Source organism: Cervus elaphus, chromosome 17 (assembly GCF_910594005.1).
Source record: "Cervus elaphus chromosome 17, mCerEla1.1, whole genome shotgun sequence".
In the NCBI taxonomy this organism is placed as follows: Eukaryota; Metazoa; Chordata; class Mammalia; order Artiodactyla; family Cervidae; genus Cervus; species Cervus elaphus.
Window position 1 is genome coordinate 53,977,543 of NC_057831.1, and position 26,445 is coordinate 54,003,987.

The following is a 26,445-nucleotide window of genomic DNA, read 5'->3' on the forward strand; positions in this document are numbered from 1 at the left end:
CAAACACTTATTATTTAGGCTAGTTATTATGGCTTAGAAGAATCATTTCTTTCAGTCTATGATGTTCTGTTTCTCTCTCTTCCTCTCATCTATTTAACTTCCAAAGTATATCCTAACAATCTGTTAGAATATATATACATTATATTGTGTATATATATATATTATATATAATATAATATACATGTAATATAATAATATATATATTACAATAATATATACAATATATATACATTATATAAACATATAACCTATTTCCATATGTTAATATGAAATTGTAGTTTTCTCTTAAACAAATAAATACTTGCAAGTGAAAAATGTCATAATATTCAAACAAATAAGAATCTAACTAAACGGCTTTATTTGTGTTCATATGTATGCCTTGAAATGTTTAGGTAAAATAAAATATTATACATATACTCTGTTATTCTGACATCCACCTTTCTTAACCTGTCTAAAATAATATATGTTCACCATACATTTTTACTTTAAAATGTAAATATAACTCTTCAGATCTGTGGTGACTAGTTGATGTGTTCAATTATCTCTCTGAGTGAAAAGAAATATTCATGATACATTTCAAGGTAAAAAGTAACAGTAAAGAAACTCGAGGATATTAGACAAATTTTTTTAAACTTTAAGAAGGATGGTCTCAAAAAGCTAGGTGCTGAAAGTTGAGAAATTTTGAGACAGTTGAGAAATTACAAGTTACTGACTGCATCGATTCCCTAGCATGTGCGTGCCAAGTTGCTTCAGGCATGTCTGAATCTAGATGACCCTATGGGCTGTGGCCCACCAGCCTCCCGCGTCCATAGGATTCTCCAGGAAAGAATACCGGAGTGGGTTTTCCATGCCCTCCTCCAGGCCCAGGGATCAAACCTGCATCTCTTTTGTCTCCTGTATTGGTAAGTGGGTTCTTTACCACTAGGCCACCTAGGAGGCCCATCACTTCCCTAGATCAGCCTTAAATATTTCCTCAAAACTAATGGCTTAAACAGACAGATCAGCCTTAAATATTTCCTCAAAACTAATGGCTTAAACAGACAGGTTTATTCTCTGACTGTTTCAGAAACTAGGAAGTATGATTAGAAGGTTTCAGGGAAGAATCTTTCCTTGCCTGTTCCAGGCTTCTGGTGACCCCAGAATTTTTGCTATTTCATGACTCACAGCTGTATCCCTTCATTCTCTGCTTCCGTCTTCACAGGGTCTTCTTCTCAGCGCGCCCTCCCTTTTCCTATGGGTTGTCAGTCATTGGATTTAGAACCCATCTAATCCAATATCACCCTGGTGAAAATGGTGAAAAGTCGCTCAGTCGTGTCCGACTCTTTGCGACCCCATGGACTGTAGCTTACCAGCCTTTTCCTCCATGGGATTTTTCAGGCAAGAATACTGGAGTGGGTTGCCATTTCCTTCTCCAGGAGATCTTCCCAACCCAAGGATTGAAACTGGGGCTCCTGCATTGTAGGCTTTACTGCTTTACCATCTGAGCCACCAGGGAAGTCTCAATTTTTTTTTGAGCCCCTCTTTTTTTTGGAGGGGGTGGCCGAGAATACTGGAGTGGGTTGCCATTCCCTTCTCCAGGGGATCTTCCCGACCCAGGGATTGAACCCGGGTCTCCGGCATTGTAGGCAGCCGCTTTACCGTCTGAGCCATCACCCTACCTTAACTTGATTACCTCTTCAAAGACTCTGACTGTGCTCAGGTGCTCTGTTGTGTCAGATACTTTGCAACACCATGGACTTTAGCCCATCAGGCTCCTTTGTCCATGGAATTTCCCAAGCAAGAATGTTAAGAGTGTTGCTATTTCCTCCTCCAGGGAATCTTCCAAACCCAGGGATCCAATCCACATCTCCTGCATTGACAGGCAGATTCTTCCCACTTCACCACCTGGGAAGCCCCACAAAGATTCTATTTGCAAGTAAAGTCATATTCACAAGTACCAGAAATTAGGACTCTGACATATCTTTTGGGGAGACACAATTGAACCTACTACACTGACTAATATCTAGAGTTCTAAAAGAAAGTACATTTTCCTCAAGGTAAAGACTTTGAATTTCTTGTGTCCTAATATCAAAGGCTAAGAGTTGCATCACTGAAGAAAAAAATGTCTATTGCAATTATTCAACAGTCAGTTTTAAAAAGGAGAAGGAGTTGAGTTTTCTCTTTGTTACCTAGGAACTTTTAAACATTCAAAGGAGGTTTTGACTCCTCAGAATTGAGCCCAACTAATAGTAATGCTGAGCTTTTGTGAAATGGACTGACATATTTCAGACTGGATTAGAAATAAACCGATCAGTCCTGGCAAAAGCAGAAGGAATGCCATCAGGAAATGCAATTTTTGAAAAACTATTTCTAGTAAGATATGTACACAATATTTTTTCAAATCAATCAGAAAAAATACTTTATATTCAGGACAGTAGGTAATGAAGATCCTTTATGAATACCTATGTGATGCTGAAATTTCATTATTTGACTAAAGTTTAAATGCTGTCCTTTCATCTTAAGAACTGATAGTGCTGTCGTCATTGAGATGTGAAAAAAAGCACTCTGATGGGTGGTAAACACTAATTATGAGGCTCTTTCTTCTTCCAAGATAGGTATTTCATTTAAAATACATAGATACATTATATAAATATCAAGTGAAGGAAGAACACTGCTGTAAAAATTCAGGAAAAAAAGATACAATAAAAAGTTGCAGATGTAGAATTTAATGGGTAATGGTACCAGTTTTAGGATCAGAGAAACCTCCATTTATATCTTAGCTTCAGCATTTTGCAACTGTATAACTTTGGACAAGAGATTACTTGGTTATTATAAGCCAAAATTATAAAATGCAGAGGAAGAGGTCACAGAGATAAAAATGCTAGGTATGATCATAGCTATAACAAAGCATAATCCATACTCCCAATTTTACAAAGTAGAAAATTAAATTTAGAAATATTGCGTGACTTCCCCAAGGTCACCAAAACAACTGGTAGCTGAAGAAGCAGGGTTTCATAACCAAATACAATCACAATATACTATGTCAAATGATAACATCTTATTGAATATTCAGTTTTCTGAATATTAACCATTAAAGATTACCATTTAGCATTAAATTTGAGATTAAAGCATTTAATTTATTAAATGGCATTTATTCCAAAATATTTATACAGTGATTCAATTCTTATTTTATTAATGTTTAAGTCAGTTTCCCTATTGTTGTCTCCTTAACTGTAGCATTAAAGGAAGTGCTAAAAACCATCCTTATCAATTCATTTTCATAATTTTTGTTTCTCTGTATACTTACATATATTTACATATAACTATGGTATGAGTTAGGACAACAAAATATTTAAAATAGGATCATCTTATGATTAGATTAGACCACTAATCATGCATTTAAAGAGCTTCCCAGGTGGCACCAGTGGTAAAGAGGCCACCTGCTCATGCCGAAGACATGAGATGTGAGTTGGATCCCTAGATTGGGAAGATCTCCTGGAGAAGGGCTTGGCAATCCACTCTAAATTCTTGCCAGGAAAATCCCATGGACAGAGGGCTATGGTGGTGAGCTATGGTCCACAGGGTCACAGAGTCAGGCATGACTGAAACAACTTAGCATGCACGCAAGTGCATTTTAAAAATTGTATTGATTACAAAGATATTAATAAGGACTGATGAAGTATCACTCACTTAATGAAGAGTAACTGAAAATATAAATGTGAAGTTTCTGATGAAATGATTAAAGCTATGTATACTGTGTTTTTAAACTAAAATTAATCTCTCAGTTCTAAGCAAAGGATTTTCCAGAAACTATTCTATCTTCTTATATAAATAATGTTTATACAAATGTTTTTGAACTTGGCCGTTTTAGCATGGTAAACCACTAAAGAAAGTGACTTGGCAGAAATGTAGCCATGTATTTCCCCAAAGGAAAAGAGATATTCATTATCATTGAACAAATGCATTGAATTTTTTACATATTTGGCAAGCACTCTTCTAGGGACTGAATTACAGAGAGAATTACAGGAGACAAGATGTCACTCTACACTTTTACAAAGATGGAAATTCAACCATAAACCAAGAATTAGATAAGATAATTTAAGTTAACTGGGAAGTGCAATAAGAAAATAAATAATACAGTATGTTATAGAGTAAGTATCTAGGGCCTATGATTCTCTAGCTTGGTCTAAAAAGGCATTTTTAAAGATATTATATGATCTAAATGCTAAATAATGAAGTAAAGTCAGTTGTGTGACCAGTCACAGCCAGAGTGCTCAAGGAAAGGCCTTGAAGAAGGAAGGATCTTGGTCAGCATGGTATGGGCAGTGCTGTGAGCAAGGGGAGGTCTGTGGGACCCGGGTTCACAAGGGCCAGCAGGGGCCAGATTGTGCAGGCCTCTAGGGACCAGATGAAAAATTTAGATTTATGTTTTAAGTATGCAAGGAAGATACTGGAAAATGTCAAGATGGAAGATAACATTATATCATTTACTATTTTTAATAAGATTATTTTACATGCTAAATAGGTGATGGATTGGCCAAAAATTCTTTTGGATTTTTAGTAAAAATAAAAGACATATTTTTCATTTTCACCAAGAACTTTACTGAACAGCATATCCACTGTTTTATTTCACTACCTTCTGCCATTTTTAAGGCAACTTCATAATTCCATCTTACCAAAACTTAATTTTTTTAGAAAAGAACTGTTCCAGGTGCCTTGTATAGTCTTCCAGGGAATTGAAATTTTTTCCATTAAGAGAATTTTGTAAAGGCTGAAATAGATGGGAATCTGAAGCTGCAATGTCTGGTGAATATAGCAGATGAATTAGAACTTCCCAGTCAAGCTGTAATAGCTTTCGCCTGATCATCAAAGAAATATGAAGTCTTGCCGTATCCTGATGAAAGATTATGCATTTTCTGTCAACTAATACTGGATGCTTTTCATCGAGTGCTGCTTTCAGTTGACCTAATTGGGAGCAGTACTTGTTGGAATTAATCTTCTGGTTTTCCAGAAGGAGCTCATAATAGAGGACTCTCCAACTCCACCATATATACAACATAACCTTCTTTGGATGAAGAGCAGCCTTTGGTGTGGTTGATGGTGGCTCATTTCACTTGTCCCAGTATCTCTTCCATTCCAAATGATTATATATTATACACTTTTCATCATTTGTCACATTTATTTAAAAACCATTTTTATTATTTTTAAGTAGAGAATCACAGACAAAAATATGTTCAAGAAGGTTTTTTCACCTAACTTATGTGGAACCTAAACATCAAAATGATTAACAAAACCAAGCTGGTGGGAATGATTTTTCAGCATTTGATTTGGATATTTTGAATATGTCCACTATCTCCCATGTGGTATAATTTTGATTGTTCTCAGTTAATATCTCAATTTGATCACTGTCAACTCTAACTGGTCAACCTGACTGTGGAGAGAGATCTCCATCAGGAAACTTCACAAACCACTTTTGACACATTTGATCAATCACAGCACGTTCTCCATACACTGCACAAATCTTTTTTTTTTTATCTTTTTTGGCATTTCAGTTGTGTTTTTATCTTCCTTGAAATAATAAAGGATAATATGCTAAAAATATTGCTTTTTTCTTTCATCTTCAATGTTAAAATGGCTACACTTAGTTTGATAAGTTTTCTTAAATGCACACTGATATGACAGCTGTCACAATATAATTTAACAAAGTTGTTTTTGGATGAAATTACAGGCAACTAAGAGCTACTAGAGCCATCTTGTGGGAAAAAAAATTTATTGGGCAATGCAATACTAAGGCTAAAGAAAAAGAAAGAAGATCTTTTAGGATGGTTTTCAGTACTACAGCTAAGAGATGATGATTTGAACTAAGGAATTATTTGCAAAGATGAGAGAATTGGTTAGACTCAGAATACATCATGGTATACAGACAATAAGACTTGCTAGATTCTAGATGTCAAGAAAAGAACACACTGGATTCAAGTGTGGCCCCGGGTTTATCTTGCACATCTATGAGAATAGGAATGAAGTTTACTGAGCTGGGGAGAATGGGGAAAGAAGAGCTTTATCTGGGGATGAGGTATAACAAGGTATGAGGAAATAAGTTTTTGCCATTTAAATGTCTTGTCATCTATTAGATGTGTAAGAATGTATACATCTAATAGATGGCAGTTCTTTGTAATTATGGAAATGAGGAATAACAATTGAAGAAATAGAAACCTCAAACTCTAATTAATAGCAAAGACGATTTGATTATAACAGCTCTAACTCGCAGTAATTGACTCTTTAACAGTGGTCAAATTGGCCTCAAAAAATTAGTCCATTTAGCAATTCATTAATGATGACACCCCCATGTATTGTACATTTTAAATACTATTGTAATATCCCTAAAGCATTAAAATAATTAATAAAACATTAATCTGCCCTATGCTGTGCTTAGTCACTCAGTCATGTCCAACTCTTTGTTACCCAGTGTCCAACCTTCGTGACTGTAGCTGCCAGAATCCTCTGTCCATGGGGATTCTCCAGGCAAGAATACTGGAGTGGGTTGCCATGCCCTCTTCCAAGGGATCTTCCCAACCCAAGGATTGACCCAGGTCTCACACATTGCAGATGGATTCTTTACCAGCTGAGCTACCAAGGAAGCTCCAATCTGCCCTATATGAAACCTTAAAAATATTGATATTGTTATATAGATGTAACTGCTTTTGCTCTAAATAAATCAATAAGAACACCAAGCTGCCATATAAAACATAGTATATACAATTAAGAACCAGATAAAATGAATATTTTATGCTAATTTCCTTTTTTCCAGATACTTTCGTTTCTTAAAATCCCTGAGAAATAAAGGCTTGTACTATTCTCATTCTTAAAATGATACAGACCTGTAGTGTTGACCAGTGCTATGTTGTAGCTTGATAACCAAGGAACCAAACCTTCCTGATTTCATCAGGGTGTAGGCCTGTCTAGGAAGCTGGCCTTCCCGTGGACCTGGTTCTCTACATAAATGCAATTCTTTAAACTTAATGTTTCAATTTTCTAAGAATGTTTAGGCTATGCATAAAAGGAGTCTGAGTAAATCATCTTAGGTAATTTATCCAACCACTAGAAACAACTCTAAATCTTACAGTATTTTAATGTCAAAAATACCTTCTATCAATTTTAATTATTAAATATTTATTTAAATTAATATTTATTTTTCATACATTGCATGCTTATTGCATTTTGGCCTGGGTTTATTTCATATTTGCTTGCTTGTTTGTTTTTTAAATCATGGAACCTAAGCTAAAAAAGCAGTTTCCTTTGCCTGGGGTATTTTGAGCTGGGAAAGGAAAAGCAGTGGTAGAACAAAGCAATGACTTTTACATTTCTTGAGAGTGACAAGTCGTTTCCACGTACATTTATTGGACAAAACGTGTAATGTGAGCAAGGCTTCACTGGGGCAGGCAGCATAATTCTACTTCAGGCAATGGGAAGGAAACTTGAGAAGAAGCTGCAATCAATCAGTATCTGTCCTGTTAGTCACAGATATCCAATTCTCTTTCTGATGTTTGAAAAGATACTTACCTTCTCCCAAGGGTGAAAACCATAAGTTCAGTTCAGTTCAGTCTGTCAGTTGGACAGACCACTATCTTACCGTCACCTGGTTGAGAGCAAACAATAGAACGGATAGAATAATAGAACAATTCTGATGGCACAAGTGGAAAAAGCTATGTAGTTCAGTTCGGTTCAGTCACTCAGTCCTGTCTGACTCTTTGCGACCCAGGACTGCAGCACGCCAGGCCTCCCTGTCTATCTCCAACTGCCAAAGTTAACTCAAACTCATGTCCAGTGATGGTGATGCCATCCAACCATCTCATCCTCTGTCGTCCCCTTCTCCCAGCTTCAATCTTTCCCAACATCACAGTCTTTTCAAATGAGTCGGTTCTTTGCATCAAGTGGCCAAAGTATTGAAGTTTCAGCTCCAGTTTTCAGCATCAGTCCTTCCAATGAATATTCAGGACTGATTTCTTTTAGGATGGACTGGTTGGATCTCCTTGCAGTCCAAGGGACTCTCAAGAGTCTTCTTCACCAGCAGTATTCAAAAGCATCAATTCTTCAGCGCTCAGCTTTCTTTATGGTCCAACTTTCACATGCATACATGACTACTGGAAAAACCACAGCTTTGACTAGATGGACCTTCATTGGCAAATTAATGTTTCTGCTTTTTAATATGCTGTCTAGGTTTGTCATAGCTTTTCTTCCAAGGAGCAAGCATCTTTTAATTGTGTGGCTGCAGTCACCATCTGCAGTGATTTTGGAGATCAAAAAAATAAAGTCTGCGCCTGTTTCCATTGTTTCACCATCTATTTGCCATGAAGTGATGGGACCACATGCCATGATCTTAGTTTTTTGAGTGTTGAGTTTTAAGCCAGCTTTTTCATTCTTCTCTTTCACTTTCATCAAGAGTCTCTTTAGTTTCTCTTCACTTTCTGCCATAAGGGTGGTGTAATCTACATATCTGGGTCTATTGATATTTCTCCCAGAAATCTTGATTCCAGCTTGTGCTTCATCCAGCCTAGCATTTCACATGATGTACTCTGCATACGAGTTTAATAAGCAGGGTGACAATATACAACCATGACATACTCCTTTCCCAATTTGGAGCTAGTCTGTTCCATGTCCAGTTCTAACTATTGTTTCTTGACCTGCATACAGATTTCTCAAAAGGCAGGTTAGGTGGCCTGGCATTCTGACCTCTAAGAATTTTCCAGTTTGTTGAGATCTATGCAGTCAAAGGCATTGGCAAAATCAATAAAGCAGAAGGAGATGCTTTTTTCTGGAATTCTCTTGCTTTTTCAATGATCCAATGAATGTTTGCAATTTGATCTCTGTTTCCTCTGCCTTTTTAAAATCCAGTTTGAACGTCTGGAAATTTTTGCTTCATGTACTGTTGAAGCCTGTAGGATTTTGAGTATTATCTTTTGCTAGCATGTGAAATGAGTGCAATTGTGCTATAGTTTGAACATTTTTTGGCATTACTTTTCTTTGGGGTTGGAGTGAAAACTCACCATTTCCTGTCCTGTGGCCATTGCTGAGTTTTTCAAATTTGCTGGCATATTGAATGCAGTACTTTAAAAGCATCATCTTTTAGGATTTGAAATATCTCAGCTGGAATTCTATCACCTTCAGTGGCTTTGTTTGTAATGGTACCACCTAAGGCACACTTGACTTCTCATTCCAGAATTTCTGGCTCTAGATGACTGATCACACCATCGTGGTTATATGGGTCATAAAGATATTTTTTGTATAGTTCTTCTGTGTATTCTTGCCTCCTCTTCTTAATATTTTCTGCTTGTGTTAGATCCATACCATTTCTGTCCTTTATGGTGCCCATCTTTGTGTGAAATATCCCTTGATATCTCTAATTTTCCCGAAAAGATCTTTTTCCTAAAAAGATTCTTGTCTTTCCCATTTTATTGTTTTCCTCCATTTCTTTGCCTTGATCACCAAGGAAGACTTTCTTGTCTCCTTGCTCTTCTTTGGAGCTCTGCATTCAGATGGGTGTAGCTTTCCTTTTGTCCTTTGCCTTTAGTTTTGCTTCATTCTCAGCTATTTGTAAGGCCTCCTGAGACAACCATTTGGCCTTTTTCCATTTCTTTTTCTTGGAGATGATCTTGATCACTGCCTCCTGAACAGTGTCATGAACCTCCATCCATAGTTAGGCACACTTTCTATCAAATCTAATTCCTTGAATCTATTTGTCACTTCCACTGTTTAACTGTAAGGGATTTGATTTAGGTCATACCTGAATGGTCTAGTGGTTTTGCCTACTTTCTTCAATTTAAGTCTGAATTTGGCAATAAGGAGTTCATGATCTAAGCCACAGTCAGCTCCTGGTCTTATTTTTGCTGACTATATAGAGCTTCTCCATCTTCAACTGCAAAGAATATGATCAATCTGACTTTGGTATTGACATCTGGCGATGTCCATGTGTAGAGTCGTCTCTTGTGTTCTTGGAAGAAGATGTTTGCTATGATCAGTGTGTTCTCTTGGCAAAACTCTGTTAGCCTTTGCCCTGTTTCATTTTGTATTTCAAGGCCAAACTTGCCTATTACTCCCGATATCTCTTGACTTCCTATTTTTGCATTCCAGTCCCTTATGATGAAAATGACATCTTTGTTTGGTGTTAGTTCTAGAAGATCTTGTAGGTCATCCTAGAACCGTTCAACTTCAGCTTCTTCAGCATTACTGGTTGGGGCATAGACTTGGAATCCTGTGATATTGAATGGTTTGCCTTGGAAACGAACAGAGATCATTCTGTCATTTTTGAGATTGCATCCAAGTACTGCATTTTGAACTCTTTTGTTGGCTATGAGGGCTACTCCGTTTCTTCTAAGGGATTCTTGCCCACAGTATTAGATATAATGGTCATCTGAATTAAATTCAACTGTTCCTTTATATTTTAGTTCACTGATTCCTAAAATGTCTATGTTCACTCTTGTCATCTCCTGTTTGACCACTTCCAATTTACCTTGATTAATGGACCTAAAATTCCAGGTTCCTATGCAATATTATCCTTACTGCATCAGACTTAACTTCCATCACCAGTCACATCCTCAGCTGGGCATGGTTTTCACTTTGGCTCCATCTCTTCATTCTTTCTGAAACATATTTCTACCCTCTTCTCCAGTAGCATATTGGGCACCTACCCATCTAAGGAGTCCATCTTTCAGTTTCATATCTTTTTGCCTTTTCATACTGTTCACAGGGTTCTCAAGGCAAGAATACTGAAGTGGTTTGCAAATCCCTTCTCCAGTGGATGACTATTTGTCAGAACCCTCCACCATGACCCGTCCATCTTGGGTGGCCCTACACAGCACAGCATATAGTTTTACTGAGTTAGAAAAGGCTGTGATCCGTGTGGTCAGATTGATTAGTTTTCAGAGATTGTGGTTTTCATTCTGTCTGCCCTCTGATAGAGAAGGATAAGATACTTGTGGAAGCTTCCTGATGAAACCCCATCAGTTCAATCAAATAACAAGATCAAACTCAAAAAGTCCCAAACTATGTGATAGTATCTATTTCTGCCTTGTTATGGCTTACTGCTTTTGATATTGAAACCTGTGCACAATAGTAAGAAGCAATCCAAACAACCAACACACAAGAGAAAAGCACAATAACAACAATAAAACAAATTATCTAGTCTCTACTCCTTAAAACATAGAAACAAACATGAATACACAATGATTTAACAGGGACAAGACAATGCAATAAGCACTCCCATTAAAGGGGAAAGAATGGAATGCCTAGAGCAGTAATTAGTCAGTTGCAATTTTGCAGTTTCTCTGGGCAAATACTCTAGAGCATGAGAAAGTTCCTTTGCCATGTTCCAGTTTGCTTCCTGAGAAAAGTCACCTAACCCATTCTTTGCATGACTTTTGGCTGCGCCTGCCAATAAGCCTTTTATTTCCTATTATCCTCCCTTGGGCTGTGCTTAGCCCTTCAGTTGTCCGACTCTTTGTGACCCCGTGGACTGTAGCTCACCAGGCTCTTCTGACCATGGGGATTCTCCAAGCAAGAATACTAGAGTGAGTTGCCATGCCCTCCTTTAGGAGCTCTTCCATCCAGGGATCAAACCCAGGTCTCCACATTGTAGGTGGATCTTTTACCATCTGAGCCACCAGGAAAGCCCAAGAATACTGGAGTGTTTAGCCTATCCGTTCTCCATGGGATCTTCCAGACCCAGGAATTGAATTGGGGCGTCCTGCATTGCAGGCAGATTCTTTACCAGTTTAGCTACCAGGGAAGCCCATTATCCTCCTTGGCTATATATAAATAATTAAGTGGGAGAACATTTCAATATTTCAAAGAGCTTCCTACTTGTGGGAGATCATAAGTCATAAATCATATTGAATTTTAGACAGTGCCAATCTCTTTTAATTCCAGATTGGTAGTACTTTTGGCCATAGACCTCTCTCAGGACCTTAATGCCCTTAAAAAAATCTATTTGCTTTCAATAAATTTTATGTGCTTATAACAGTAACCATATTGGGTATTAAAGTTAGCTTAATTAGAGCTATAGAAAACTTAATAAGGCTTTGTGGGAGGACCAGAATTTAGTATGTTTTCTTTGAACCATTTAATACAATTTAATAGAAAGTATTTAAGTAAAACCTTAATCAGAAATTTTTCTGGGGTTTTTGAGGCACATGCTTGATTTTGTTTTTTTGCCAAGATATTGCATTTGAATTAACCTTGACACTCTCAAGTTTTTGGTTTGGGGTCAACAACAATAATAACTGCATATTCAATTCTGTAAGTCTTAGAATTTCTGGACTTTATTCTTTTACATGTCTTCTTGCATCTGGCTTATTATTTTCTTAACTCATTGGTTTCTTTAGGTATTTTGTCAAGGAGAACCATTAGCGACAATGTCAACTACTAACAATCCTTTTTCCTTTATTTCCACTTAAACCACATATTTAATAGATACATGTTTTTCTTTATATATCATCACAGGCACCGTTTACCGAGTGTGATGCCTCCTCACAGCAGCATGGAGTGCTGTCTCTAACACCCAATGACAATGCCTCCAACACTTGCTGCCTCTTCCCAGACCAGTGTCACATATTGGATTTTCACACATTGGAAGCACCCTACTTCTAATTATTCATTTCCCTATCAGTCAATTTTGCATAAGCTATGCAATCATTTTTTTTTAAAAAAATGGTCATGTTGCTTAACACTCAGCCGTGACCAACTCTTGGAACTCTCCAGGCCAGAATACTGAAGTGGATAGCCTTTCGCTTCTCCAGGGGATCTTCCCGACCCAGGGATCAAACCCAGGTCTCCAACCCAGATCTCCTGCATTGCAGGCAGATTCTTTACCAGCTGAGCTACAAGTGAAGCCTAAAAAGTGAAAGTCACTCAGTTGCTCAGCTTAACACAGAAATGCTTACTTCTGTCTTACTTTACATGTCCATTGATGACTGCTTTGGACTTGCTCCAGATGTCCTTCAGTATAGGCCTCTTTCTGAAGAGTATATTATCTGAGACATGCCTGAACTTTCTGCAGGGGAAAACATGAACTACGGTAGAACCAAAGGAGGGAGGTCTTAAAATTTCTCACAGAAGGTGATAAATATCAGCTGCTCAAATTTTATTAAAGTGGGTCATATCACCAAACATGATAGCAATGGAAAGTAAAGTTCAATCCTTCTAGGTGAGATACCACAAGTCACATGGCAAACTCAGCTCAGTAAAGCAGGTGAATACGAAGCTCCTAAAAAAAGAAAATAAAAACTTTGGAACCATAGTACAATTTATCACTTAATCCTAAGAGAGAAAATTTGAAGTCAGAACAAGAGAAAAATATGGGAAAAAACTAGCATGTGTATCTTAAATTTGGAAAATATTTGGGAAAATATCTCCAAAATAAATTCATATAGAATAAATATCAACATAGTTAAAATTATATCTAAAATTTTTATCTGATTTTATGTGTCTTTATTAAGCAGACTCACCCTTAAAATTAAATACAAAATCTAAGTACCAATAAACCTGTAAAATAAATGCCTAATCAACACTCCTGCCAATGCAGGAGACATAAGAGAAGCAGGTTCAGTCCCTGGATTGGGAAGATCTCCTGGAAGTCTGCAACCCACTTCAGTATTCTTGTCCGGAGAATATCATGGACAGAGGAGACTGGCAGACAACAGTTCATAGGGCTGCAAAGAGTTAAACACAACTGAGCAACTCACACACACACACACACACTTTATTAAAAAACAGAAGTTATTCTTGTAAAATATGTATACAAATATTATACAGTTTACATTACAATGTGCAATATTTGTTATTTGAGTCACAATTTGAATTACTTTTTAAATTCTTTTTAATTCAAACAGTTGCCTTTAAGTATTCCAGATATAGTATGCTATTTTGGTAGAATACAGAAATGACCACAAATTCTTATGTTGCATATATTATCACCCTTGCAATGGGATTTTATTTTGTCTCTCATGAAAATGTGGAGACTTTCCTACAACTGGAATTAGGGAAGGTTTTTGTCATTGCTTTGGTCAATAGGAAATTAGCCCCTTTGACACAGACAAAACTTTTAGAAGCCTGAGGACTTTAAAGCCTACCCTCTTACTGACTCCTTGAATGCATCTGCAATGCGAAAGAGTATAGGCTAGCCTACAGATGATGAGAGCCAAGCTACCATTATCCCAGTCAAAATATAGCAGGTGCAGAACATGTGAATGAGGCTATACAGTGCAAGTCAGTCTCTAGGTAACATGCATACTATAGGGATACCATGAGTGAACCTAGCTGAAATCAGCTATCTTAACCAAAAGGAGAAACACCACATAGATTATGAACTAAAATATTAATAAGTTAAGCCAGTACATTTGTGGATCTTTTGTCATGCAGCACAACTTACCTGGCACTATGTTATAAAGATATTTTAATAGAAATCAGTCAGTTAATCAGTGAGTTCAGTTGTTCAGTCATGTCTGACTTTGAGACCCCATGGACTGCAGCACTCCAGGCTTCCCTGTCTGAAACCAACTCACAGAGCTTTCCCAAACTCTTGTCCTTCGAGTCGGTGATGCCATCCAACCATCTCATCCTCTGGCATCCCCTTCTCCTCCTGCCTTCATTCTTTCCCACCATCAGGGTCTTTCCAGTGAGTCAGTTCTTCTCATAAGGTGACCAAAGTATTGGAGCTTCAGCTTCAACATCAGTCCTTCCAATGAACATTCAGGACTGATTTCCTTTAGGATTGACTGGTTGGAGCTCCTTGCATTCTAAGGGCCTCTTAAGAGTCTCCTTCAATACCACAGTTCAAAAGCACCAATTCTTTGGCGCTCAGCCTTCCTTTTGGTTCAACTCTCACATCCAAACATGACTACTGGAAAAGCCATAGCTTTGACTAGACAGACCTTCATTGGCAAAGTAATGTCTCTGCTTTTTAACATGCTGTCTAGGTTGGTCATAGCTTTTCTTCCAAGGAGCAAGCATCTTTTAATTTCATGACTGCAGTCACCATCTGCAGTGATTTTGGAGCCCAAGAAAATAAATCAAGTCATTTAATATTTTTCAGGTAATTCTCAAAAGTATGTGAAAGTCTCTTCTTTCTACCATGCTGTGGACTAGCATAGAAAACACAAGTGGATTAATATGTGTTCACCTGTCTTATAGGCAAACAAAGGTAAAACACAGTATACTGAATTCATACATACACAAGAGTTCTTAAGTAGTTTTGTTTGATGGTACATCTGGGATATGAATAATCTTTCCTCTGATAATTAAAAAAGTATTAAAGTATTGTTTACAAATATTTTAGTATAAAATGGCAATTAAAGTTTCCCTCTATAATTTTAGGAAATGAAAATGGAAAACAAAGTTTCACATGAAGTTACTGACACTCACAAAACACTGAGAGATAAAGAAAGAAGCGAGAGACAAAGGGAAGAGGAGGGAGTCCTGTTTATATCACATAAGAAGGAAATGATGCTTTATATATCCATATGCCTTTCAAAGCCTCATCCATTTAACATTAATTAACCTAGTTCTTTTATTTTACCTCTAATTATCTTAACATTCTCTGCCATATGCAAAACAGAGAAATTAAAGCCTAGGTGACCAGTTGAAAAGAAGCGTGTAATCAGCAAAAAAATGACTGTTTTTGCAAGATTGCATTTTCAAATATATTCTAATGTGCTTGAGACCTACAGTAGACAAGAAGGATTGAAGTTAGCTTGTGCTTTAAATTACTGTAAGGTTATCTAGGACATTCTTTGAAGGCAACCTAATAGGATACCAAGTGTTTTGTTAGATTTGCAATAAGCAGTTTTATTTTACATCAAACAGAGGTGATTTTAATAGTTTGACCTAATTTCTTATGAACAGAGCTCTTTGTGTAAATGACTTGAGAAAATTTTGTTCCAGTATACTCAAGGACATTAGGAAAATAGCACTGTGTTATGGCTTTGCTTTCAGCTTTAAGAGTTGAACTAGCCTAAATGACCTGTTCTTCATAAAATGCCCTTTTAATTTGCTGATTTTGCTCCTAAGACATACAACTGCTGATGTACTGACCACTAAGTTCTGTTGGGATAATTATTTCAGAATAATTTCCCTGAGTTGCAAGGCAGGTCAAAAGGGAAAAATACTTTAATGCCTAAAGGAAGGGCACTGGTAAAGGTTTTCAAATTAATGATGTAAGAAGAATTTAAAAGGCAGGCTAATTCCAAATAGTTGCTACATTAAAATCATTACTTACTTCTAAATAAATACTTTATTCTGAGCCCCTGAAGGAAATGATCTCAAAAGCATTTAAGATAAAATGTTTTATAAGCCAGTTTATGTGTAAAAATTGATGCCAGAAAAATGTACTTTATCAATGTAAAAGATCAGAGTTTTAGGATGGACATGTTCAGTCTTAACATATTTTTAATAATATCTCCTCTTCCCAGGCAAATGCAATGTAGTTCATAGACGTAAGTATTTAATCAAAATAGCAAGTAAGATTTTTAAAAGGCTGAATATCACCATTCTGTCTATAGTTGTATCTGAAGATAGACTGAGAGATTTGGTTATTAAAACCTATCAAATTTAGAATGTTTATATGTCTTAGAAAAAAAAAAAAAGAGAAGAGTTAACTGTCAAATCTTTCTCATTTTAATGGCATAAGATGCAAGATTTAAATTATTTCTGAAAATAAATGAATATACCTTTGTACACATGTCATATAAACGCATGCAAATATTCTAGCAATTTTCAAACCCATTGAATTCAAGTTAAAGGACAGAGTCTGGACTAGATCGTTCCTTTTGGTTTAATACAGTTAGTCTTAACAATATGAAAAAGATAAGAACATATCCCGTATTCACAGAGATTAAATAAATACTAGAGTGTGTATAGAAATGACCTTAATTTAATGAACAATAATTTTCAGATACCTCTCTAGCCTTCCAAAATCACCTATGTTAATAGTTTTATTCAGATTAAATGATTTATTTAATAATTTTAACTCCTTTTTAAAAGTTTACATATGCTGGTCCCAAAATGTGCATATCAGTAGGGTTTGGCAATTTACTTTATCTGTAAATGGCCAGGTGGTAAATACGTCCTGTTTTGTGGCACATACAGTTTCCGTAGCAAGTTGGCTATTGAGCCCCAAAATAGGAGTAGACAGTACATTAAAGCAAAAGAGGAAATGTATGTAATTGTGTTCCAGTAAATCTTTATTTACAGAAACAAGCAGGTTGGTCCAGTTTTGCCAGTTTCTGTTAATGAACATGAGTATCCTGAGAGATGACAGTTGGATATAGAAATATTTCTGTTTTCAAAGAAGCCTGGATAGTTCAGCAAACTATACCTCTTCTTTGAGTTCTGTCATATATTAGCATATCAAAAGTTCTGAGATTAGTTTTAAGAAATCTCTTGAAATTCATTTAGCACAGAATTTACTCATATTATCAATTACTTAGACCTTTTAAAATTGGACTTTTCAGTTATTACTGAAATATACAAATGATGTCATTAATTCATGTCATCGAATCCACAATTATTGATTAAACAATTTTAACAGTAATTTAAAAATATATATATTAACTAGAATTCTTATAGAAATCCATCTCAAAACACCTGAGGCAAAAGAAAGGAGACATTTCTTGAATTATATAATTAAAACTTGTCTTCCTGACTGTACGTTTGTGCCAATGTGAAAAAAAAGCTCTGATTAGCAGAACCTAAGACATACATCTTTCCGTGGTGTGGATCAAGTGTGGTGATATCACAGTGACTACAAAGATTGAGTTCCCCCACAGGAAAGATGGATTTCTCAAAGAATAAATAGGTTAACTAAAGTTATAATTATTTCATTCCATCCCAAAATCATTTTGTATAATCCAAGCAATTTTTCAATAATAATTAATACTCATCATGTGCTATGATAAATAAGATTAAACTTCTTTCCAAAGGAGCTACATGAAAACCAAAATCTTTTTATAGATTTAAGTCCTAAAGGTATTATTTGGGCTGTTCCAAATATATCTGACTGATAATTCTGATAACAGACCCAGTTTATTTTAGCAGACACCTGGTTTGCTCCTTCTTTTAGTAGAAAATCTATAGCTTTTCCTTGTAAAAATAAATATACTGTATAGACTGAGTTATAAGTAGCAGGATTAATTGAACTAAATGGCTAAGAAAGAATTATTTTAAATGGAGGTTGAGGAGAATTAATTTTATCAAATGACTTACAGATGTTATATAATTTGGTTTTGTTTACAATTATAATTGAAAACATTCCTAATATTTTCATTATTGTCTTCCTAAAGTTAGTTAAGTTGGTTATGGTGAATGATCTTTTAAGTTAACATTTTAACAATGAATTAATGGGCTATTCTCCAGTTAATTTCAGAAGAAATGGGCATAAGCGAATACCATGCAATAATCCACACATGTAATACAATGAAGACACAGAGTGAGAGTTATTTAATAATCAAGAAATAATCAATAAACAATTGATATTGGAACAAGATGATGGAGGAGTAGGTGGACGTGGATACATCTCTCTCCATGGATACAACAGGAATGCAACTTCAGAGACAGAAGTGCATGCAGAATATCAGCTGAGAGCAGAGAGGAGTACCTGACCAGACAGGAAAATAAACAGAACCACACAAAATTCAGGACAAAGGAACTAGGGGGGGAAACAGGAGTGTCAGTAGGACTCGACCTGCCCTCGGTGGGTGGGGGATCTGAAGCAGGGGTCCGATCCCCACATCAGGGCAACTGTCTGAGTCAGAGGAGAAACATTTAAGGCTGAGAGTGAAACAGCTGATCTGTGGCAGCCTAAACGGAATGAGCATCGGACATCCTTGCCGCAGCCATACACACCCTGGACAGGGGCACGGGTCTCCTGGAAAGCACAGCAGCTGGGACCTGGAGTTTGGGGATTGCCGCGCCATCCCAGGGTGAAGGCTGCTGTTGACTGTGGAGAGACTGATGGAGAGGAGGTGAGGGAGGCGAATGTGATGGGAAATGCGTGTGGAGGAAAGCTCGGCAGCCATGGAAGCAAGGGGATATTTCTGAGTCATGCATAGGGGTGGAGCCATCACCATAGCCTCTCTCTCCCCACATGCTATCACCGGCAGCTGAACAACAGAGAGGCTGGCGCATCAAACACCTGATGCCCTGAACCTCAGAGTAGGACCCCTGTCAGGGGGGCCCTCCATGTGCCTGACGTGCTGAACAACAGAGGAGGACCCCAGGCAAGGGGGCCCGCTAAGTGCCTGAAGGGGGGAGACCCGGAGAAAGACTGGCCAGAGAGGCCTTCTGATCGCCTGCTAAAAGAGGTTCCAATAAAGACTCTGACAGGGCCCTCACTTCTGCAGCGGAGGCAGCCCGTGTCCCTGCCCACTCCGCGCTGCCAGGGTCCCTGCAAGCCAAGCAGCTCTGCCACCTTCACGCTCAACCCTCACTAGGGCAGAGCTGCCACGGGTTAAAAAATTCTTGTGTCTATGCGCACAGGGTCACTTCGGTTATGTCCGACTCTGCGACCCTACGGACTGTGGCCTGCCAGGCTTCTCTGTCAGGGAAGGGGGTTCAAGAATACTGGAGCGTATTGGCCAATATTGGTTGCCGTACCCTTCCAGAGCACTGTATTTCCTGCTGCCCCAGCCGCCAGCTCCCCTGAGTGCCTGGTGCTGCCAGAGCCCCTGCGACCCAAGCAGCTGCACCACCTCCACCCCTGGCCCTCACTGGGGCAAACCAAGTCCTCCAGGGCAGCCTCAGGAGCAAACCCCAGTGGAGGACACACATGCAGAGGTGGAAATAAAACCACAAGTGAAACCCAGGGGCAGTGTGGCTAAGGAAGAAGACCCCAAACCTTCCCACTAGCTGCACAAGCTGCAGATTAAATCCACACAATCAACTAGGCAGATGATGTGTCTATGTTATATACAAAAGGCCACTGAGAGCTCCCTCAAAAGAAAACACACTCGTTCTGTTAGCTGTGGACACTGGAGGCAAGGACACAGAGGAGTGGGGCCAGGTTAGAATCTGAGCTGCCCCCACATCAGGTCCAGAGACCAACACAGTATTGGAGGGCGTCCTAGGGAGGTGAGGGGGACTGTGACTCCCAGGGAGGGAAAGGATTCTGACAGCAGGGACTCAAGAAAAACATTTATTATTCTTATGTTTTGACTTGTCCTGTAGATTCTTTCGGATTTTTTTTCTTTTCTTTTTCCTTTTATTCCCCCTCTGTTGTAGTTGTTGATTTTATTGGCACTATGAAATCTAATCAAGCTTTTGAGCTTTTTTTTTTTTTCCTTTTCTTTTCCTCTGTAACATTTCTTACTGTTGTTATAAACCTCTGCCTCTATGTTGGGCTTTTGCAGTTCTGTGGTGTTTTCCCTTTTTTTTCTCTCTCTTTTTTTTAATTTTAATTTTTTAACCTATTATTATTTTTCTACATTTATTCCTTTGTTTTCTTTTCCTGCTGTACTTTTCTCCTTGCAGTTAATCTTTAGTGTTTACAAATCTTCTTTATTTACCTCTATTTAACTTTGCATAGCTTCCCTGGTAGCTCAGACAGTAAAGTGTCTGCCTACAATGCGGGAGATCCAGGTTTGATCCCTGGGTCGGGAAGATCCCCTGGAGAAGGAAATGGCAACCCACTCCAGTGATCTTGCCTGGAAAATCCCATGGACTGAGGAGCATGGTAGGCTACAGTCCATGGGGTTGCAAAGAGTCAGACACGACTGAGCGACTTCACCTTCACCAACTTTGCATATCTATTCTTTCTTTCCTTTCCTCTCAACATGTTTGTTAGTTTTATTTTCATTGCTTTTTTTCCCCCAATTGGCACCTTGCTTTTGGTTTTGTTTTCTAGTTTGTGCTTTAGTTATTTTTTTGCTGGTAGGTATAATTTTTGTTTTCCTTTGTTGGCTGGACTGTTTTGATTTTGCTTATGGGTGTGTATGTATATGTGTATATTCAATCACAATTTTTATTGTTGTTATAAACCTCTGACTCTATGTTGGGCTTTTGCAGTTCTGTGGAGTTTTCCTTTTTTATTTTCTTTTTTCTTTTTCTTATCTCTTTTTTATAATTTTAATTTTTAATTTTTTAAACCTATTGTATTTTTCTTCATTTATTCCTTGGTTTCCCTTTCCTACTGTTCTTTTCACCTTGCAGTTAATCTTTAATGTATATAAATCTTCTTCATCTACCTCTATTTAACTTTGCATATCTATTATTTCTTTCTTTTCTTTCTTTCCTTTCCTCTCAACATTTTTTTAGTTTTATTTTCATTGCTGTATTCCCTAATTGGCACCTTGCTTTAGTTTTGTTTTTGTTTTCCAGTTTGTGCTTTAGTTAGTTTTGTTCTTAACTAGTGAATATAATTTTTATTTCCTTTGTTCACTGGGTCAATCTCCTGTACTTTATTTTTGTTGGACTGTTTTCACTTTGCTCATGGGTGTATATGTATATGTGTATATTCCATTATTTTAATTATTATTTGCATGATTTTGTAACTGCCATTTGTCTGGGTTTCATCTTTGGTTTCTCATTTTTGGAAATTTCTTTTAATCTCACCTAATGTCATAACAAACCACTGTGGAATCTTCATGCCTGACCAGAGATCAAGCCCTGAGCCTTTGGAGTGGGAGCACTGACTCCAAGACCAGAGAACTACCAGAGAACTCTGATAGTTAGGCTACCAGAGAACTAACCCTAGGGGGTATCAAATAGTGAGAACTAACTCAAAGAAAACACTTGAATACAAGACCTAGCATCACCCAACCACGAATATGCCCTGTGCAGGACACCTCATCTAAATGACAAACAAAACAAAAATACAAACCCAATCATCTGCAGACTGGATTACCACCTCTTCAGCCTTGCCCATCAGAGGAAAAACAAACAAACAAACAAAAACTCAGCACAAATGTCACCCTATAAGAAGTTTACACAAACCACTGGACCAACTTTAGGGGGGCAGAAACCAAAAGGAAGAAAGAAATCAACCTTTAAGCCTGGGAAAAGGAGACCTCAAACACAATAAGTTTTAAAAAAATAATTAAAAGGCAGAGAAATCTTAAACAAATGAAGGAGCAAACTAGTAACGAAGAAGTCCAAAACAATGAAGAGGATAATGGCAAAGTCCTTGAAAAAGAATAATGATAGAAAAGGTGACCAAAAATCTTGAAAACAAAATAGAGAAAATTCAAGAATCAGTTAACAAAGACCTAGAAGAATTAAAGAATAAGCATATAGAGACAAACAAAACAATTACTGAAAGTGAAAATACTCTAGAAGGAATCAATAGCAGAATATCTGAAGCAGAACAGATCAGTGAGCTGGAAGATAAAATGGTGGAAATAACTTCTGAAGTGCAGGGTAAAGTAAAAAGAATGAAAGATAGAATGAAAGAACTGAGGATAGTCTAAGAGACATCTGGGGCAATATCAGACACAACAACATTCAAATTATAGGGGTCCCAGATGAAGAAGAGAAAAAGAAAGTGTATGAGAAAATTTTTGAAGAGATTATAGCTGAAAATTTCCCCAACATGGAAAAGGAAATAGTCAATCAAGTCCTAGAGGCACAAAGAGTCCCATACAGGATAAACTGAAGGAGAAACATGCCAAGATACATATTAATCAAACTGACAAAGACAAAACACAAAGAAAGAATATTAAAAGCAGCAAGGGAGAAGCAATAAGTAACATACAAAGGAAACCCCATACGCTTAACATCTGATTTTTCAGCAGAAATTCTGCAGGCCAGAAGGGAATGGCAGGATATATTTAAAGTACTGAAAGGGAAAAATCTACAACCAAGATTACAGTACCTGGCATGGATCTCATTCAAAATTTATGGAGAAATAAAAAACTATTCAGACAAGCAGAAGTTAAGAGAATTCAGTGCCACCAAAGCAGCTTTACAAAAAATGTTAAATGGACTTACACAGTCAAGAAATACAACGAAAGAAAGAAGATCTACAAAATCAACCCCGAACAATTAAGAAAATGGCAATAGGAACATATATATCAATAATTACTATAAATGTAAGTGGATAAAATGCTCCAAACAAAAGATACAGACTGGCTGAATGGATACAAAAACATGACCCATATCTATCATGTCTATAAGAAACCCACTTCTGGCCTCAAGACACATATAGACTGAAAGTAAGAGGATAGAAAAAATATATTCCATGCAAATGGGAACCAAAAGAAAGCTGGAGTGGCAATCCTCATATCAGACGAAATAGACCTTAAAATAAAGAAGATTACTAGAGATAAGGAAGGACACTACATAATGATAAAGGGAACAACCCAAGAGGGAGACATAACAGTTGTAAATATCTATGCACCCAGTATAGGAGCACCTCAATTATGTAAGATAAGCACTAACAGACATGAAAGGAGAAATTGACAGTAACACAAAAATAGTAGGAGATTTTAACACCCCACTCACACCAATGGACAGATCATCAAAACCGAAAATTAATAAGGAAACATAAGTCTTAAATGACACACTAGATGAGATGGATCTCATTGATATCTTCAGGACATTCCATACAAATGCAGAAGAATACACCTTCTTCTCAAGTGCACGTGGAGTATTCTACAGAATAGAGCACATCTTGGGTCACAAATCAAACCTCAGTAAATTTAAGAAAATTGAAATTATATCAAGCATCTTTTCTGACCACAACACTATGAGATTGGTTATCAATTACAAGAAAAAAAGAATTCTGTAAGAAACACAAGCACGTGGAGATTAAACACATGTTTCTACATAACCAACAGGTTACTGAAGAAATCAAAAGGGAAATCAAAAATTATCTAGAAACAAATGACAATGAAAATATGACAACTCAAAACCTGTGGGATGCAGTGAAAGCAGTTCTAAAAGGTAAGTTTATAGCAATACAGTCCTACCTCAAGAAACAAGAAAAACATTGAATAGACAACCTAACTTTACACCTAAAACAACTGGAAAAAGAAGAAGAAGAAAACCCCAAAACTAGTAGAAGGAAAAAAATCATAAAGATCTGAGCAGAAATAGATGAAAAAGAAATTAAAGAAACAGTAGTAAAGATTAATAAAACTAAAAGCTTGTTCTTTGAGAATATAAACAAAAATGACAAGCCTGTAGCCAGACTCATCAAAAAAAAATAGAGAAGAATCAAATCAACAAAATTAGAAATGAAAAAAGAGAGGTTACAATAGACAGTGCAGAAATACAAAGGATTATAAGAGACTATTATGAAATGACTATATGGCAATAAAATGGATAACCTGGAAGAAATGGACAGCTTCTTAGAAAAGTTCAGTCTTCCAAGACTGAACCAGGAAGAAATAGAAAGTATGAATAGCCCAACTACAAGCACTTACTTGAAACTATGATCAAAAATCTCCCCAAAACAAAAGCCCAGGACCAGATGGCTTCACAAGAGAATTCTATCAAACATTTGGCAAAGAGCTAATGCCTATCATCCTAAAACTCTTTCAAAAAACTGCAGAAGAAGGAACACTTCCAAACTCATTCTACAAGGCCACCATCACCCTGATACCAAAACCAGACTAAGACAACACAAAAAAAGAAAACTACAGGCCAATATCATTGATGAACATAGATGCAAAAATCCTCAACAAAATTTTAGCAAACAGAATTCAGCCACACATCAAAAAGCTCATACACCATAATCAAGTTGGGTTTATTCCAGGAATGGAAGGAGTCTTCAATATATGCAAATCAATGTTACACCATATTAACAGATTGAAAGATAAAAACCACATGATAATCTCAATAGATGCAGAAAAAGCCTTTGACAAAATCCAGCACCCATTTATGATTAAAACTCTTCAAAAAATTGGCATAGAAGGAACCTACCCCAACATAGTAAAGGCCATATATGATAAGCATACAGCAAACATTATTCTCAATGGTGAAAAACTGAAAGCATTCTCCCTAAGATCAGGAACAAGACAAGGGTGTACACTTTCACCACTATTATTCAACATCATTCTGGAAGCCTTAGCTACAGCAATCAAAGAAGGAAAAGAAAGAAAAGGAATCCAAATCAGAAAAGAAGTAAAGCTCTCACTGTTTGCAGATGAGATAATACTGTACATAGAAAACCCTAAAGACAGTATCAGAATATTACTAAAACTAATCAGTGGATTTAGCAAATTTTCAGAATACAAAATCAATACACAGAAATCACTTGCATTTCTATATACTAACAATAAAAACTCCGAAAGAGAAATTAATGAATCAATCCCTATCACCACTGCAACAAAAATAATTAAATATCAAGGAATAAACTTACCTAAGGAGACAAAAGAACTGTACACAGAAAATTATAAGATACTAATGAAAGAAATCAAAGATGACATAAACAGGAGAGATATTCCACGTTCCTATGTAGGAAGAATTAATATTGGGAAAATGACTATACTACCAAATGCAGTCTACAGATTTAATGTGATCCCTATCAAAATACCAATGGCATTTTTCACAGAACTAGAACAAAAATTTTCACAGTTCATATGGAAACACAAAAGACCCTGAATAACCAAAGCAATCTTGAGAAAGAAGATTGGAGCTGGAAGAATCAACCTTCCTGACTTCAGATTATACTACAAAGCTACAGTCATCAAAACAGTATGGTACTGGCACAAAAACAGAAATATAGGCCAATGGAACAAGATAGAAAGCACAGAAATATACCCATGCACATATGAACTTATTTTTGAGAAAGGAGGTAAGAATATACAATGGGGCAAAGATAGCTTCTTCAATGAATGGTGCTAAGAAAACTGGACAGCTACATGTAAAAGAGTGAAGTTTTAACACTTCCTAACACCATACACAAAGATAAATTCAAAATGGATTAACAACCTAAATGTAAGACCAGAAGCTATAAAACTCTTAGAAGAAAACATAGGCAGAACACTCAATGATATAAATCAAAGCAAGATCCTCAATGACCCACTTCCTAGAGTAATGGAATTAAAAACAAAAGTAAGCATTTGGGACCTGATTAAACTTAAAAGCTTTTGCACAGCAAAGAAACTATAAGCAAAGTGAAAAGACAACCTTCAGAATGAGAAAAAATAATAATAAATGAAACAACTGACAGTGGATTAATTTCTAAAATATACAAACTGTTCATACAACTCAATGCCAGAAAAACAAACAATCCAAATAAAAAATGGGGGAAAGACTTAAACAGACATTTCTCCAAAGAAGACATACAGATGGCTAATAAACACATGAAAAGTTGCTCAACATTGCTCATTATTAGAGAAATACAAATTAAAACTACAATGAGATATCACCTCTTACCAGTCAGAATGGCCATCATCAAAAAGTCTACAAACAATAAATGTTGCAGAGGGTGTAGAGAAAAGGGAACACTCCTGCACTGTTGGTGGGAATGTAAATTGATAC